Source organism: Triticum urartu, chromosome 3A (assembly GCF_056163025.1).
Source record: "Triticum urartu cultivar PI428250 chromosome 3A, HENAU_Tu73, whole genome shotgun sequence".
In the NCBI taxonomy this organism is placed as follows: domain Eukaryota; kingdom Viridiplantae; phylum Streptophyta; class Magnoliopsida; order Poales; family Poaceae; genus Triticum; species Triticum urartu.
The window spans coordinates 474,735,493-474,751,119 of record NC_141875.1 but is presented as its reverse complement, the minus strand read 5'-3'; the positions used below and the strand labels follow the sequence as shown (position 1 = coordinate 474,751,119).

Here is a 15,627-nt window from a genome sequence, read left to right as displayed (position 1 = left end):
CATAATCCAATCACGTCTATGCTCAACGCAAACACCAAATAACAATTATTTAGGTTTAACACCAATCTCGATGGTAGAGGGAGCGTGCGATGCTTGATCATATCAACATTGGAAACACTTCCAACACATATCGTCAGCTCACCTTTAGCTAGTCTCCGTTTATTCCATAGCTTTTATTTCGAGTTACTAACACTTAGCAACCGAACCGGTATCTAATACCCTGGTGCTACTAGGAGTACTAGTAAAGTACACATCAACACAATGTATATCCAATATACTTCTATCGACCTTGCCAGCCTTCTCATCTACCAAGTATCTAGGGTAATCCTGCTCCAGTGGCTGTTCCCCTTATTACAGAAGCACTTAGTCTCGGGTTTGGGTTCAACCTTGGGTTTCTTCACTAGAGCAGCAGCTGAATTGCCGTTTCCTGAAGTATCCCTTCGTGCCCTTGCCCTTCTTGAAACTAGTGGTTTCACCAACCATCAACAATTGATGCTCCTTGTTGATTTCTACTTTTGTGGTGTCAAACATCGCGAATATCTCAAGGATCATCATATATGTCCCTGATATATTATAGTTCATCATGAAGCTCAAGCAGCTTGGTGATAATGACTTCGGAGAACCATCACTTTCTCATCTGGAAGATCAACTCCCACTCGATTCAAGCGATTGTTGTACTCAGACAATCTGAGCACAAGCACAACAATTGAGCTTTCCTCCTTAGTTTGTAGGCTAAGAAAATCGTCGGAGGTCTTATACCTCTTGACGTGGGCACGAGCCTGAAATCCCAATTTCAGCCCTCGAAACATCTCATATGTTTTGCGACGTTTCAAAAACGTCTTCGGTGCCTCAATTCTAAACCGTTTAACTGAACTATCACGTAGTTATCAAAATGTGTATGTCAGATGTACGCAACATCCACAGACGACGTTCGAGGTTCAGCACACTGAGCGGTGCATTAAGGACATAAGCCTTCTATGAAGCAATGAGGACAATCCTCAGTTTACGGACCTAGTCTGCATAATTGCTACTATCAACTTTCAACTAAATTTTCTCTAGGAACATATCTAAACAGTAGAACTGAAGCGCGAGCTACGACATAATTTGCGAAGACCTTTTGACTATGTTCAAGATAATTAAGTTCATCTTATGAACTCCCACTCAGATAGACATCCCTCTAGTCATCTAAGTGATTACATGATCCGAGTCAACTAGGCCGTGTCCGATCATCACGTGAGACGGACTAGTCATCATCGGTGAACATCTTCATGTTGATCGTATCTACCATACGACTCATGCTCGACCTTTCGGTCTTCTGTGTTCCGAGGCCATGTCTGTACACATGCTAGGCTCGTCAAGTCAACCTAAGTGTTTCGCGTGTGTAAATCTGTCTTACACCCGTTGTATGTGAACGTTAGAATCTAACACCCGATCATCACGTGGTGCTTCGAAACAACGAACTGTCGCAACGGTGCATAGTTAGGGGGAACACTTTCTTGAAATTATTATGAGGGATCATCTTATTTACTACCGTCGTTCTAAGTAAACAAGATGTATAAACATGATAAACATCACATGCAATCAAATAGTGACATGATATGGCCAATATCATATAGCTCCTTTGATCTCCATCTTGGGGCTCCATGATCATCTTGTCACCGGCATGACACCATGATCTCCATCATCGTGTCTCCATGAAGTTGTCACGTCATCTATTACTTCTACTACTACAGCTAACGGTTAGCAATAAAGTAAAGTAATTACATGACGTTTATGTTGACACGCAGGTCATAAATAAATTAAGACAACTCCTATGGCTCCTGCCGGTTGTCATACTCATCGACATGCAAGTCGTGATTCCTATTACAAGAACATGATCAATCTCATACATCACATATATCATTCATCACATCCTTTTGGCCATATCACATCACATAGCATACCCTGCAAAAACAAGTTAGACGTCCTCTAATTGTTGTTTGCATGTTTTACGTGGCTGCTATGGGTTTCTAGCAAGAACGTTTCTTACCTACGCAAAACCACAACGTGATATGCCAATTGCTATTTACCCTTCATAAGGACCCTGTTCATCGAATCCGATCCGACTAAAATGGGAGAGACAGGCACCCGCTAGCCACCTTATGCAACTAGTGCATGTCAGTCGGTGGAACCAGTCTCACGTAAGAGTACGTGTAAGGTCGGTCCGGGCCGCTTCATCCCACGATGCCGCCGAATCAAGATTGGACTAGTAACGGTAAGCATATTGAACAAAATCAACGCCCACAACTACTTTGTGTTCTACTCGTGCATAGAAACTACGCAATAGACCTAGCTCATGATGCCACTGTTGGGGAACGTAGCATAAATTCAAAATTTTCCTACGTGTCACCAAGATCTATCTATGGAGTCATCTAGCAACGAGGAAGGAGTGGATCTACATACCCTTGTAGATCACGCGCGGAAGCGTTCAAGAGAACGGGGTTGATGGAGTCGTACTCGTCGTGATCCAAATCATCGATGATCCTAGCGCCAAACGGACGGCACCTCCGCGTTCAACACACGTACGGAGCAGCGACGTCTCCTCCTTCTTGATCCAGTAAGGGGGGGGGAGAGGTTGATGGAGATCCAACAGCACGACGACGTGGTGGTGGAAGTAGCGGGATTCCAACAGGGCTTCGCCAAGCGCTGCGGGAGGAGGAAGATGTGTCGTGGGAGGGAGAGGGAGGCACCAGGGCTTGGGTCTAGTTGCCATCCCTTCCCCCCCACTATATATAGGGCCAAGGGAGAGGGGGCGCAGCCTTGGCCCTTCCTCCAAGGAAGGGTGCGGCCAGGGAGGAGTCCCTCCTCCCCAAGGCACCTCGGAGGTGCCTTCCCCCTTTAGGACTCTTCCTTTTCCTCTTCTCTTGGCGCATGGGCCTCTTGGGGCTGGTGCCCTTGGCCCATATAGGCCAAGGCGCACCCCCTACAGCCCATGTGGCCCCCCGGGGCAGGTGGCCCCACCCGGTGGACCCCCGGGACCCTTCCGGTGGTCCCGGTACAATACCGGTGACCCCGAAACTTGTCCCGATGGCCGAAATAGCACTTCCTATATGTAATTCTTTACCTCCAGACCATTCCGTAACTCCTCGTGACGTCCGGGATCTCATCCGGGACTCCGAACAACTTTCGGATTACCTCATACTAATATCTCTATAACCCTAGCGTCACCGAACCTTAAGTGTGTAGACCCTACGGGTTTGGGAGACATGCAGACATGACCGAGATGACTCTCCGGTCAATAACCAACAGCGGGATCTGGATACCCATGTTGGCTCCCACATGTTCCACGATGATCTCATCGGATGAACCACGATGTCAAGGACTTAATCAATCCCGTATACAATTCCCTTTGTCTAGCGGTACGATACTTGCCCGAGATTCGATCATCGGTATCCCGATACCTTGTTCAATCTCGTTACCGGCAAGTCTCTTTTACTCGTTCCATAACACATCATCCCGTGATCAACTCCTTGATCACATTGTGCACATTATTATGATGTCCTACCGAGTGGGCCCAGAGATACCTCTCCGTCACACGGAGTGACAAATCCCAGTCTCGATTCGTGCCAACCCAACAGACACTTTCGGAGATACCCGTAGTGCACCTTTATAGTCACCCAGTTACGTTGTGACGTTTGGTACACCCAAAGCACTCCTACGGTATCCGGGAGTTGCACAATCTCATGGTCTAAGGAAATGATACTTGACATTAGAAAAGCTTTAGCATACGAACTACATGATCTTGTGCTAGGCTTAGGATTGGGTCTTGTCCATCACATCATTCTCCTAATGATGTGATCCCGTTATCAATGACATCCAATGTCCATGGTCAGGAAACCGTAACCATCTATTGATCAACGAGCTAGTCAACTAGAGGCTTACTAGGGACATGGTGTTGTCTATGTATCCACACATGTATCTGAGTTTCCTATCAATACAATTATAGCATGGATAATAAACGATTATCATGAACAAGGAAATATAATAATAATCAATTTATTATTGCCTCTAGGGCATATTTCCAACAATACGTTGTTCCCTTTGTCATTGGTATGTTACTTGCCCGAGATTCGATCGTCGGTATCTCAATACCTAGTTCAATCTCGTTACCGGCAAGTCTCTTTACTCATTTCGTAATACATCATCCCGCAACTGACTCATTAGTTGCAATGCTTGCAAGGCTTATAGTCATGTGCATTACCGAGTGGGCCCAAAGATACCTCTCCGACAATCGGAGTGACAAATCCTAATCTCGAAATACGCCAACCCAACAAGTACCTTCAGAGACACCTGTGGAGCACCTTTATAATCACCTAGTTACATTGTGACATTTGGTGGCACACAAAGTGTTCCTCCGGTAAACGGGAGTTGCATAATCTCATAGTCATAGGAACATGTATAAGTCATGAAGAAAGCAATAGCAACAAACTAAACGATCAAGTGCTAAGCTAACGGAATGGGTCAAGTCAATCACATCATTCTCTAATTATGTGACCCCGTTAATCAAATGACAACTCATGTCTATGGCTAGGAAACTTAACCATCTTTGATTCAACAAGCTAGTCAAGTAGAGGCATACTAGTGACATACTGTTTGTCTATGTATTCACACATGTATTATGTTTCCGGTTAATACAATTCTAGCATGAATAATAAACATTTATCATGATATAAGGAAATAAATAATAACTTTATTATTGCCTCTAGGGCATATTTCCTTCAGTGCTTACTCACCATCTCCATAAGCATACGAAACATAGTGAGCTTCTTTCCTTGGAGGGAGCACCTGAACTTATTTAGTTTAGCAAGCACATGATCATCTATATCATCATCCTCATAAAATCCTATGCATCAAGATACTCATCACTAGGAGTAGGAGGAGTGAAAAGAGGAGGGTTTGATCGTGGGGTTAACTTGACCATGTCAGGAGAGCTTTGGTCCTCTCCATCTTCAACCACGGCCTTTGCCATTAGGCACTTGTGAGCGTTGCCCTTGTAGTCCTTCATATAGTTGTAGGTGACAACATCACCACTCTTGTTGACCAGCCTCAACGTGTTTTGAGAATCTTGAGCAACTCCGGCAACACCACTAACATCATCCGGATCGGATTCTTCATGTGCAACCCTTGCTTTCCCATCCCTCTTTTTGAGCTTGGATTTCAAAGGATTTGGCAACTTCTTCTTGGGAAAGGTCTTGGGAAACCTTGTTTTATCTTATCTCTTCTCATAAGGGCACTCGTTGGAGAAGTGGTTGGTTTCTTCACAGTTGTAGCATTTTCTCACTTTCTTTTTCTGGAATCTTCCCTTGAATTTTCCCGTGCTAAACTTCTTGACAAAGAGAGCAATTTCTTCATATGAAGGGCTCTCATCTGAGTCAACCTCATCATCATCTTCTTCTTCTTCTTCACTTTGCTCTTCTTCACATACATGCTTGGCCTTCAATGCAAGATTGATCTTTGATGTTGAGGTACCATGCATAGCAAGATGTTTTGTAGCATTTGCCTTTGAATCTTCAAATAATTGGAAGGTGGATATGATGTCATTCGGAGTCATTTACTTGAATCCATGGTGTTGTCTTATGTCCCACACCATTTCATGATGATACGGAGCAAGGGCATGAAGCAACTTATCCACGAGAAATCGCTTAGTCAAGTTGAATCCATCTTGTGTCTTGTCACATTCACATGACTCAATGTCGGCAGTGAGAGTCATGAGACGCTCAAGAAGTTGCTTGGGAGATTCACCTTTCTCCATACAAAAGTTTTGCAATTGACCCTTGGCAATTTCATATTGAGCAAGCCGGAGAGTGGAGGTACCGGTCTTGGTTCTCACAATGCTATCCCATAATTCCTTGGCACTTGTGATATGTATGTATGGTCTCCTTTGCTTGTCAGTCATACCTATTCTTATGCACATGGTTGTTGTGTCGTTGAGATTCTTGGCATATACCTCTCTTGGTGTAAGATTCATTGGGTCAACAGCTTGGTAGCCATACTCCAAGATCTCCAACATCTCATCATTTCCATATCGAAGATGATCCTGCATAGCAACTCTCCACAAAGCAAAATCGGTAGTTTCATCAAGTAAAGGAGGTTTGCCTTGAGGGTTATACTTGGTTTTCTCTATTTGAGGTCTTCATAAAGCCAAGGAACACTGGAGTGTTCATTGCTAGGAGGTTGTTGGCCAAGTGAAGGAGTAGGCACAGCTGGCCTCGAGGCCGCACCACTATAAAGTGGTGCAAGCATCGAGGTTAGTGTGGCTATCCTCATTTGAACCAAGGCCTCAAGAGAGGCATCATGCTCCTCATTTTGCTTAGGAAGAGCTCGTTCCAGATCCTCTAAAGTGAAGGACTTGGCTTCTGTGGAAGCCACGCATGTATTCTTTGGATCTGCAACAAGGGGGGTCTCATCGGGGTTCATCTCTCTCTAGGGCGGTTAAGCCACAAGAACAGAGCACGAGGCTCTGATACCAATTGAAAGGATCGAGATGGACCTAGAGGGGGGTGAATAGGTACAACTACAAATTTTAATTATTACTTAGCAATTTTAGGCAATAATGTGGAATATGAAAGTGAGCCTAACAATTGCAAGTGATACTAAGAGCTAAGCAAGATAAACAAGTAACACAGGTATGTAAGTAAGCAAACACAATATGATATAAGTAAGTGCTAAGAGATAAGTAACCCCAAGTAGAGAGTTAGGGTTAGGAATAACCGCAACTCCGGGAGACGAGGATGTATGTCGATGTTCACTTCCTTGGAGGCAAGCTACGTCGCCGTTAGAGAGGTGGATGTTACCACGAAGGCACACCAACGCCACGAAGGCTCACCCTATTCTCCCTTTGAGACAACACCACGAAGGCATTTCTCAACCACTAGTTGTAGACCTTGGGATGGTCTCCAAACCCTCACAAACTTTTCCGGGGGTAATCACAATGGTTGATTCCTCTCCGAAAGACTCCTACCGCCTAGGAGTCTCCAACCTCCAAGAGTAACAAGAACGACGGGAAAAGCTCAAGACTTGCTCAAATCATGAATTCCTTTGGTGCAAAGAAGGGGAAGGAGTGGATCTATCACTTGATCAGAAAACTTCTCTCAAATGCTCTCAAATCCCTTGGGGATCTAAGATTTGGTGTGGAGAAGTGAGAGGGAGAGGGAGAGAGTTGTGTTCTTAGCAAGCTCAAAGTGAATGGTCAACCTTATCCCGTGGGGGAAGAAGGCTATATATAATGGAAGTGGAAAAGTAACCATTTGAGCCACTTAAGTGCACTATAGAGGTCGGATGTCCGAACAGGACCGGACGTCCAGTGGCACAGATAGGTCCGGACGTCCGACAGCCATCGGTCATCTGGTCGCTGGAAATCCACAGGCCACGAATCAGCACACAGCCATCGGACGTCCGAAACATGTTGGTCGTCCGGTGACCGGACGTCCGGAGATGACCGGAAATCCGTAAATAATGTTCTATTGAGAAAGTGTCGGACCTCCGGAGGAAAACGGACGTCCGGCGACCGAACGTCCGGAGAAGCTCGGATGTCCGCAAATATCGTACTGTGAATAAACACCAGACGTTCGTGGAGAGCCGGAAGTCCGGTCAGCTATGAGGGATCGGACGTCTGTAGAGTACCGGACGTCCGGTGAAAGATGGAGTTGGTGGGTTTTGAGCAAATCTTTCACTAGATCCAACGACGCCCTATTAATTGTGCGTGATCCCTATACTCAAGAAACAAAGCCGCAAAGAAGAAAGAAAGAAAAAAAGCCAGAGCTATTTTCTTGTATCTCCGATCTTGAATAATATGCATTTGTCCCTAGTTATGATCCGCACACGTCCTTGACACTTAATCCTAAGATGTACTTGATAAACATGATTAGTCCCTTATATGCATGTTGTCATCAACATCAAAATAAGATTAAGGGCATGATTGCACTTTCAGCCACGACAAGCTTCACCATAGAGCTCATCATTGGCTCGGCATTTGCGGTGCACCTTGGTCCGGCGGTGCGCCTTCTCCTCTTCACGAGAGACTATTCGAACTTAAAGGGCGAGGAAATTCATGTACTCACCGCCCTTGAAAAATTGAGCACCATCTGGTCACGAAAATGCCGGAGTGTCGTTGCGTCGTGTGCACGTGTTGCCAACTCCGCGGTGTTAAAGGTGCCAAGCCACTTCTTCTACCCTATATCTGGGTTGTGGATCTCCACCGCGTAGTGGCCCAATGACCGGAGCATACGCCACGATACGACATGGAGCTCAAGGCCTAATGGCACGAAGGCTGGGACATCTCCCAAGCGGGTGGAGGAGGAGCTCGCCGGCCAGCGCGGTGGCGGAGAAGCTCGGCGACGAAGAACCTCAGGGGATGCCCGAATCAAATCAGGGTGGAAAAAATCGACGGAGAGGACGAACTTTTAGCAGCAGGAGGATGGGATGGTCGGATTCAAGCGGCGACTACGTTGGCTGTTGCGGGGGCTCACGCAGTCGAATTCGCCGATGGGTTGGCAAGAAGGCGTAAGGTTATTTGGAATCGGCGGCTGCTGAGGGCGACAAGGCAGCTGCGGGGATGAAGGTTTGGACAGTAGGGTTCACCCGACAGCAAGAATGGTTTTGCTGCATCAACCAAAGTTTATGTATATTTACTTGTTACAAAAAATTTGAGATAACGGAAAAAAATTGGGCACAATATATCTATAAAGCATTTGCTAGAAGCGTGTCTTGGCCAAAGTGACCCAAATGACAGTTTATGAACATGGCAGCTATTTTTGGCATCCGTACAATGGTATGACATCAAAGGCATCTCCAAAGCGGACGCTCAAACCGTCTGCAACCATCTGGACAACACGGTCCGGACGTGTTTACCCATCCAATGCGGGACTGTATCGGATCGCCGACTGGTCTGGACGTGTTTTTTCTCGTAAAGTCAAAACAAATTTGAAAAGCTTTGTGGAAGTCCGAACAACAGCCACGTATAGCCTAAGACGAAGGCACATGTTGAAGTTGAAGTGTGTGCATTACTTTGGGCCAAATGAAATTACCGGAATAATGTTGCCTTTAACAGACAAAACATCATGATCTTTTTACAGGTTATCTTCAGGGCGTCTGCTGGGACCCGTACATGATCGTTACTCAATCATGTGGACCACAAGGAGCTTATGGATATTGGGTGCAATCGTTGGAAGATGATCACATAGGTTACATTTACAACTGGTTTGGATGGTTGTCCAACAGTACAATAGGTGTTTAGCCATCTTATCCTATTTTCGCCAGTTGTGGTAATTTATTTTTGTCGTTTTGTTTGAGACCTCGTTGTAAACCTGGAACTTTGTGCAATAAAATGGATGTGTGCATCATGTGATGCATAGGTCGGGGATCTTCCTCCTTTCGAAAAAAATTGAAAAAACTGCCACGTAGGACTCTCACAACCTGGCCCACCAAAACCCCTTCCGGACCCCGCACGTCCATATTCTCATATTTCTCTGCATTCGTTTTCTCTTTTGCCTCCACCACTACTCTACCAACCCGGCCGCCCCGCCACACCCTTGCCGGAACTCGACTACTCTGTCTCCTCCAACGCTACATCCAGGCTTCACGCTGCTTCTCCTTCACCACCGTTCCATACCTCTCCTGCGTCCGCGGCATAGGTACCATTCACCTCTACGACACTTGCTCGACAACTATTTGGTGAAATACTTGTGTTATTTTTTTGTCCCTTCTTATTTGAATTCCACCATTATTCTTGAAGCAATTGCATCACATGATGTTTGGATTTGGCATGTTTTTTTTGGCATGCCCTGGTCCCACAATGACACTAATGTGCTGCAGCGATCATCATTGTTTGCTAGACTGGCTGAAGGAAAAGCTCCTCCTTGCCACCATATAATCAATGGGAAATGGGCTACTACATGGTTGACGGTATCTATCCTTCCTGGGCTACCTTTGTAAGACCATCTTTGACCCAACTGGCCAGAAAATGTCTCACTTTGCCCAAAAATAAAAAGCAGTAGAAAGAATGTTGAGAGGGCATTTGGAGTTTTGCACTCATGTTTTACGGTTGTTCGTGGACCCGCTAAATAATAGGATCTGGACACCTTACGAGAGGCGATGACATGGTGTATGATCATGCACAGCATGATCATGAAGAATGACTGTGAGTATGCTCTCGTAGGTCTTGAATTTGAAAATATAGGTGATCAAATCGAACGCCACATTAAAAATCGGCATCAAACAACTCATGAAAAACTGAAAAAAGATTTGATTAAGCAATCATTGGCAGTTATATAGGACAACATTGATATTGATGGAGTGTAATATTTAACTTGGAACTGCCGCATTTAAGCATTTTTTTTTTGCTAAACTGAAACTAAGTATGTGATCGTGCAGATATATGCGGACTTTTTAGAAGAAAAAAAATGAGAACATGCGGATATATGCAGACTTTTTAGCAGAAAAATATGAGCGGATGTATGCCGCTAGCTTTGGATGGCGGACTCTCGCATCAGTGTCCGAGTTGCATACGTGTCCCTTGCCTGTACTCCCTCCATTTCAAAAATAAGTGTCACGATTTTAGTTTGAACTACAAGTCTACTGCACCACGTTACGACTCACGAACTTAAACAACCATTTCCTCACTATCAGAAGGCCTCGATCGCCTCAAACCAGAAGGCCTCCGCATAAATAGAACCTTGTGTAGTAAAGAGGAAAACACAGGTTATGTAGAAGATCGAGCAAGTGAAGCCTCGTGAAAATTATACAATCAAACAATAGAACCTCTAATCGTACAAGCTCTTCTAAGTAGCGAGCCACTTGTAAATTAAAATAGAAAAAAAGTCCATTTTACTCCCCTGAACAAAGTGGGTGGTTCACTTTACTCCCTCATCTATATTTTGGTTCCTTCTACACCCTAAACAAAACCAAACCGGACGAAAAAAACCCCGGCTGGTTTGTCTCCATTGGATGCTGATGTGGCATAGCCAATGGGTGGTTTTGACCGCGGTGGGGCCTACTCGTCAGGTTGGACTGTTACACGCTGTCGTTCCCCGTTGCGTTCTGGATCAGAAAGAGATCGAAATCCCTTTCTTCTTCTCCCCCATGTCGCTGTCGATGGCTCCCTCGGGGCAGCGCTGAACTCCGACCAGCAACGGTGGTCGGAGTCTTGGTGTTGGCGGCGGCGGCGGTGCAACCCGTCAATCTTCCCCGACCTGTTCCTTCTCCCACGGCCGCTCTCTCCCCCGTCCTCAAACCCTAGGTCGACGGCTCTGTCGATGCGGCGGCGGCTGCTGCGGTCTGTCTGATTTCGCGGCGGCGCAGACGAACTGAGGTGAGTCCCATCCCTCCAATCCCCTTCCCTTGATGTACTTACTCTGCTCTAGTTAGCTGCTGTATGTAGGTTATAATTGAAGATTGAACGCTGTTTTAATCTGTAGGTTAAGCAATGGATCAACTAGATTGGTTAGGCATCTGTTTCTTTTACAATGGCCAATTTGAGAAGTCAAACAAGCAATTGTCATATGTTGGTGGTAATATACAGCTCACATCTGTTGAGAGGTACAATATATCCTTAGCTACTGTCAAGGAGCAGTTAGCAGATATAAAGATGGCCTACCATGGTGAAGAGCTAACAGAGAAGCACAGGCTTTACTGGTTGTTTCCTGGAAAAAAATGTTAGAGATGGGTTGAGACGACTGGACACTGATAGAAATGTGTTCTTCATGGATAGGTGTATTACAGATTGTGGGTTGTGGATGTGTATGTGAATTATGAAGATGATGTTGATGAAGATGGACAGAACAGTGTGTCTGATATTGGAGAGAAAGAGGAAAAGAAAACTAATGCTGCAATTGAAGAAGACAAGACAGAAGAGAAGAGTGACAGTGATTGGGAAGATGAGCATGATAATTGCTCTGCTGAGGATGACCTGGAGCACAGTTCAGAGGAAGATGTGGATGAGCCTGACAAGACTGAGTATGCTGTACAAGATGAATTGCAACCTAAAACTGCAAATGTTCCTGAAGTAGATGTTGCACCTGATGAAATAAGTGATGAATGTGCAGATCTTGATTGGTGCCCTAAAGATGAAGACATATCAGGTGAAGATGATGAGGCAGAGGAGCTCAGAAAGCATGCTAAGGAAGTGCTCGGAAAGATCAGAATGGGGTTGCCACTTGATGAAGAGAAGGAAGTGAAAGAAAGTACAGCACAGTTAATTCCTTTTGATGAAATGGACGAAGGAAATGACACTCCATACATGGATTCCAGTGAGGAATACAGTTATGATGAGGATGAGCATGGAAATTCATTTAGGATGAAATCAAGATTTCCAAGATTTGATAACAAGGCTGCAATTCCAATATTCAGTTTGGGCATGACATTTAGAGGAAGAAGTCAGTTCAAGAGGGCACTCGTGAAGTATGGCCTAGCTATGAAGAGGCATATTTGCTTTGTAAAAGATGAGGCTGGTAGGATTAGGGCAAAATGTTCTTGGCCTAAGTGTTCTTGGTTGATTTATGATGCAAAGAGGAGCTCAAATGATTGGTTTCAAGTCATAACACTTGTTGACAACCACATATGCCCACAGAGGAGAGACAACAGATTGGTTACTGCACCTAGAATTGCAGACAAGTATGAGAGAATTATGAAGGCAAATCCAGGATGGAAAGTGAAATCTATTAAGGCCACTGTCAGATTAGAGATGTTTGCAGATGTGCATGTTTCCAAAATAAAGAAAGCAAAAGCATTAGTCAGAAAGAGAGTTAGAGAAGCAATGCATGAAGAATATTCCAGGGTGTTTGATTATCAGCTAGAAATATTGAGGAGCAATCCAGGAAGCACTGTGGCAATTGTGCTTAATCCAAAAGAAATTGCACCAGTTTTTCAGAGATTGTATGTGTGCTTTCAGGCTTGCAAGAGAGGTTTCATAGAAGGGTGCAGGAAAGTAGTGGGTTTGGATGGCTGCTTCTTTAAGGGGGCTCAAAGTGGAGAGCTACTCTGTGCTCTTGGAAGAGATGCAAATGGGCAAATGTATCGCATTGCTTGGGCGGCAGTTGAGGTGGAAAATAAGGACTCCTGGTTTTGGTTTATGGCATTGTTAAATAAAGACTTGGAGATTTCAAATCAAGGTGAAGGCTCGGTGTTTATATCAGATCAGCAGAAAGGTCTAATCAATGCAATTTCAAAGGTTGTACCAAAAGCTGAACACAGAAATTGTGCTAGGCACATTTATGCTAACTGGAAGAAAAAACATAGGGACCAGAAATACCAAAAGAGATTTTGGGCTTGTGCAAAGTCTTCTAACAGAGTTTAGTTTAATTTGAACAGGGCAAAGCTTGCTCAGCTCACACCAGAAGGAGCAAGAGACATGATGCAGGCTGGGCCTAAACATTGGTGTAGAGCATGGCTCAAATAAGGATCATTCTGTGATTCAATCGACAACAATATGTATGAAAGTTTTAACAATTGGATAGTGGAATATAGAGGTCTTCCTATCATCAGTATGTTTGAAGCAATCAGAGCAAAGGTGACAGTTAGGATTCAAGTTAATAGAGCTATGCCTACCAATTGGAATGGAACAATTTGTCCCAAAATCCTCAAAAAGATGAACAAGTTGATACAACTTACTGAGAAGTGTGAGACAATATGGAATGGAAAAGATGGATATGAGGTGAAGTTAGGACAGCATGGATTCAAAGTTGACTTGCAAGCAGGAACATGTTCTTGTAGATACTGGCAATTGTCAGGAATTCCATGTGTTCATGCTCTAGCAGCTTCACAGTGTGGCCCTGATGACATAAATTCACTTATTGCACCTTGCTACAGAATTGAAGCTTACAACAAGACATATGAACATGTCATGATGCTAATGGAGGGCATGCCTAGCTGGCCAATATCTGACAGACCTAGACCATTAGTTCCAAGCTATGTGCAAATACCTGGGAGGCCCAGTACAGAGAGAATAAGAGGTGGAGATGAGCCTCCTAAGCATGCACACAAACTCTTCAAGATTGGAACTAAGATCAAGTGTAGTTTATGTGGAAATCCTCGGCACAACATGAGGAAATGCAATACTAACCCCAACAAGGGAAAGTACAAGAATAGGAAGAGGAAAAAGAAAAGGAAAAAAGAAACAAAAGTGTGTAATGATTTTTACATATGTTTGATTTCTATATGTTTTGTACTTGTGAAATTGCAGCAATGTGAAACACCTAACAACTGCTACTTTTCTGTGTTGTATAGGAAAATCCTCCAAGGACATCTCAAAGAGTAGCAAATAAAACTGCTACAGCCCAGTCTTCACAGCATGCAGCTCAAACATCACAGCAAGCTGCAGGAGGGAGAGCCCAGTCTTCACAGTAAGCTACAGGAGGGAGAGGCCAGTCTTCACAGCAAGCTACAGGAGGGACAACACAGCATAGAAGGGGAAGGCCTCCAAAGCAAGCAAACAGAATAGCTGGTGGTAGTTCTAGTCAGAGGAGGAAATCTACCAGGGTTAGCATGTTTGATGAACTACGGGGTTAAGCAGGAAAATTTCTGTTGTTTAGAATCTTCAAATTGTGTTTGTTGCTGTTTGATGAACTTGTGTTTGTTGCTGTTAAACTGCACAATTTCTGTTTGAGGAACTAGTGTTTGTTACTGCTAAGCTGCAGAATTTGCGTTTAGTTGAATGTTACTGTTTACTATGTTTTCTTTTAAAAGAAATTTCCTTTCGATAGAAGCTTGGCAAAATATGTTCACTTTTGGCACAAACAAATAAGCTCACAATTGTACCATTTCACAAGACAACATATTACCAGCACATTACACAAATATTTGGGATAATTTTGGCAATACAGTTGCTTCACCACAACAACGAGCACAAAATAGAACTGAACACACAGTACAACACTATAGATTGTTAACACAATACAATAAACCAAGTGGAAAGCCAAAGTGCCAAATATAACAGGACACAAACTCAAACTCCTTCATCACCGTCAGTGTCGTCGATTTTGCCCAGCACAGTCTTGAAGATATGCTTGCGAGTCAGGTCCTCGGCTTCTCCTAGCAGCCACTCATCAGGCAGTCCTTCAGCAAGCAGAGGACCACGATCAACAACCTCCTTCATGTGGCAAATGACAGGATACAGTAAGTTGTTCTTCTTCCTTGGCGACGACGGTCCGTAGTCACCCAATTCGAATTACATTGCTTCATACTCATCCATGGACTCGTGGCTTGTTTGTCAGCTTCGGCTCAGGTATCTCCACTGTCACCACCTTGCCAACAAAGGAAGGGTCACGAAGCCACGCCATGACCTCAAGCTCGCGGCGGCTTGCCGGCGGCAGGATCTCGATCAGCTCGTCACCCAGCTGCTTGAGAACATCTTTCACGGACGCCGTCGTCCAGGCCTGGTTTGGGAGGCCTTCAAAGCCGAGCTTGCTCTTGTACTTCAAAGCACCTGGCTGAGATCAAACCATTCTACACTAACGCGAAAACTGAATCCAACGCCGGCAACACTTGATCTTCATTGATGAAAGGAGCACCTCATAGCACTTCTCCTCCGTCGAGAAGGTCAGCCACAGGTCGTGTGGTGGGCACGCGAACTCGACAACCACCTCGGACGGCACC

General features: G+C 44.7%; 1 pseudogene; it reads left to right on the top strand.

Moving 5' to 3' along the window:
• The first annotated feature begins 11,461 nt into the window (after positions 1 to 11,461).
• On the top strand, positions 11,462 to 14,290 carry LOC147980159 (uncharacterized; annotated as a pseudogene).
• Positions 14,291 to 15,627: the final 1,337 nt, after the last annotated feature.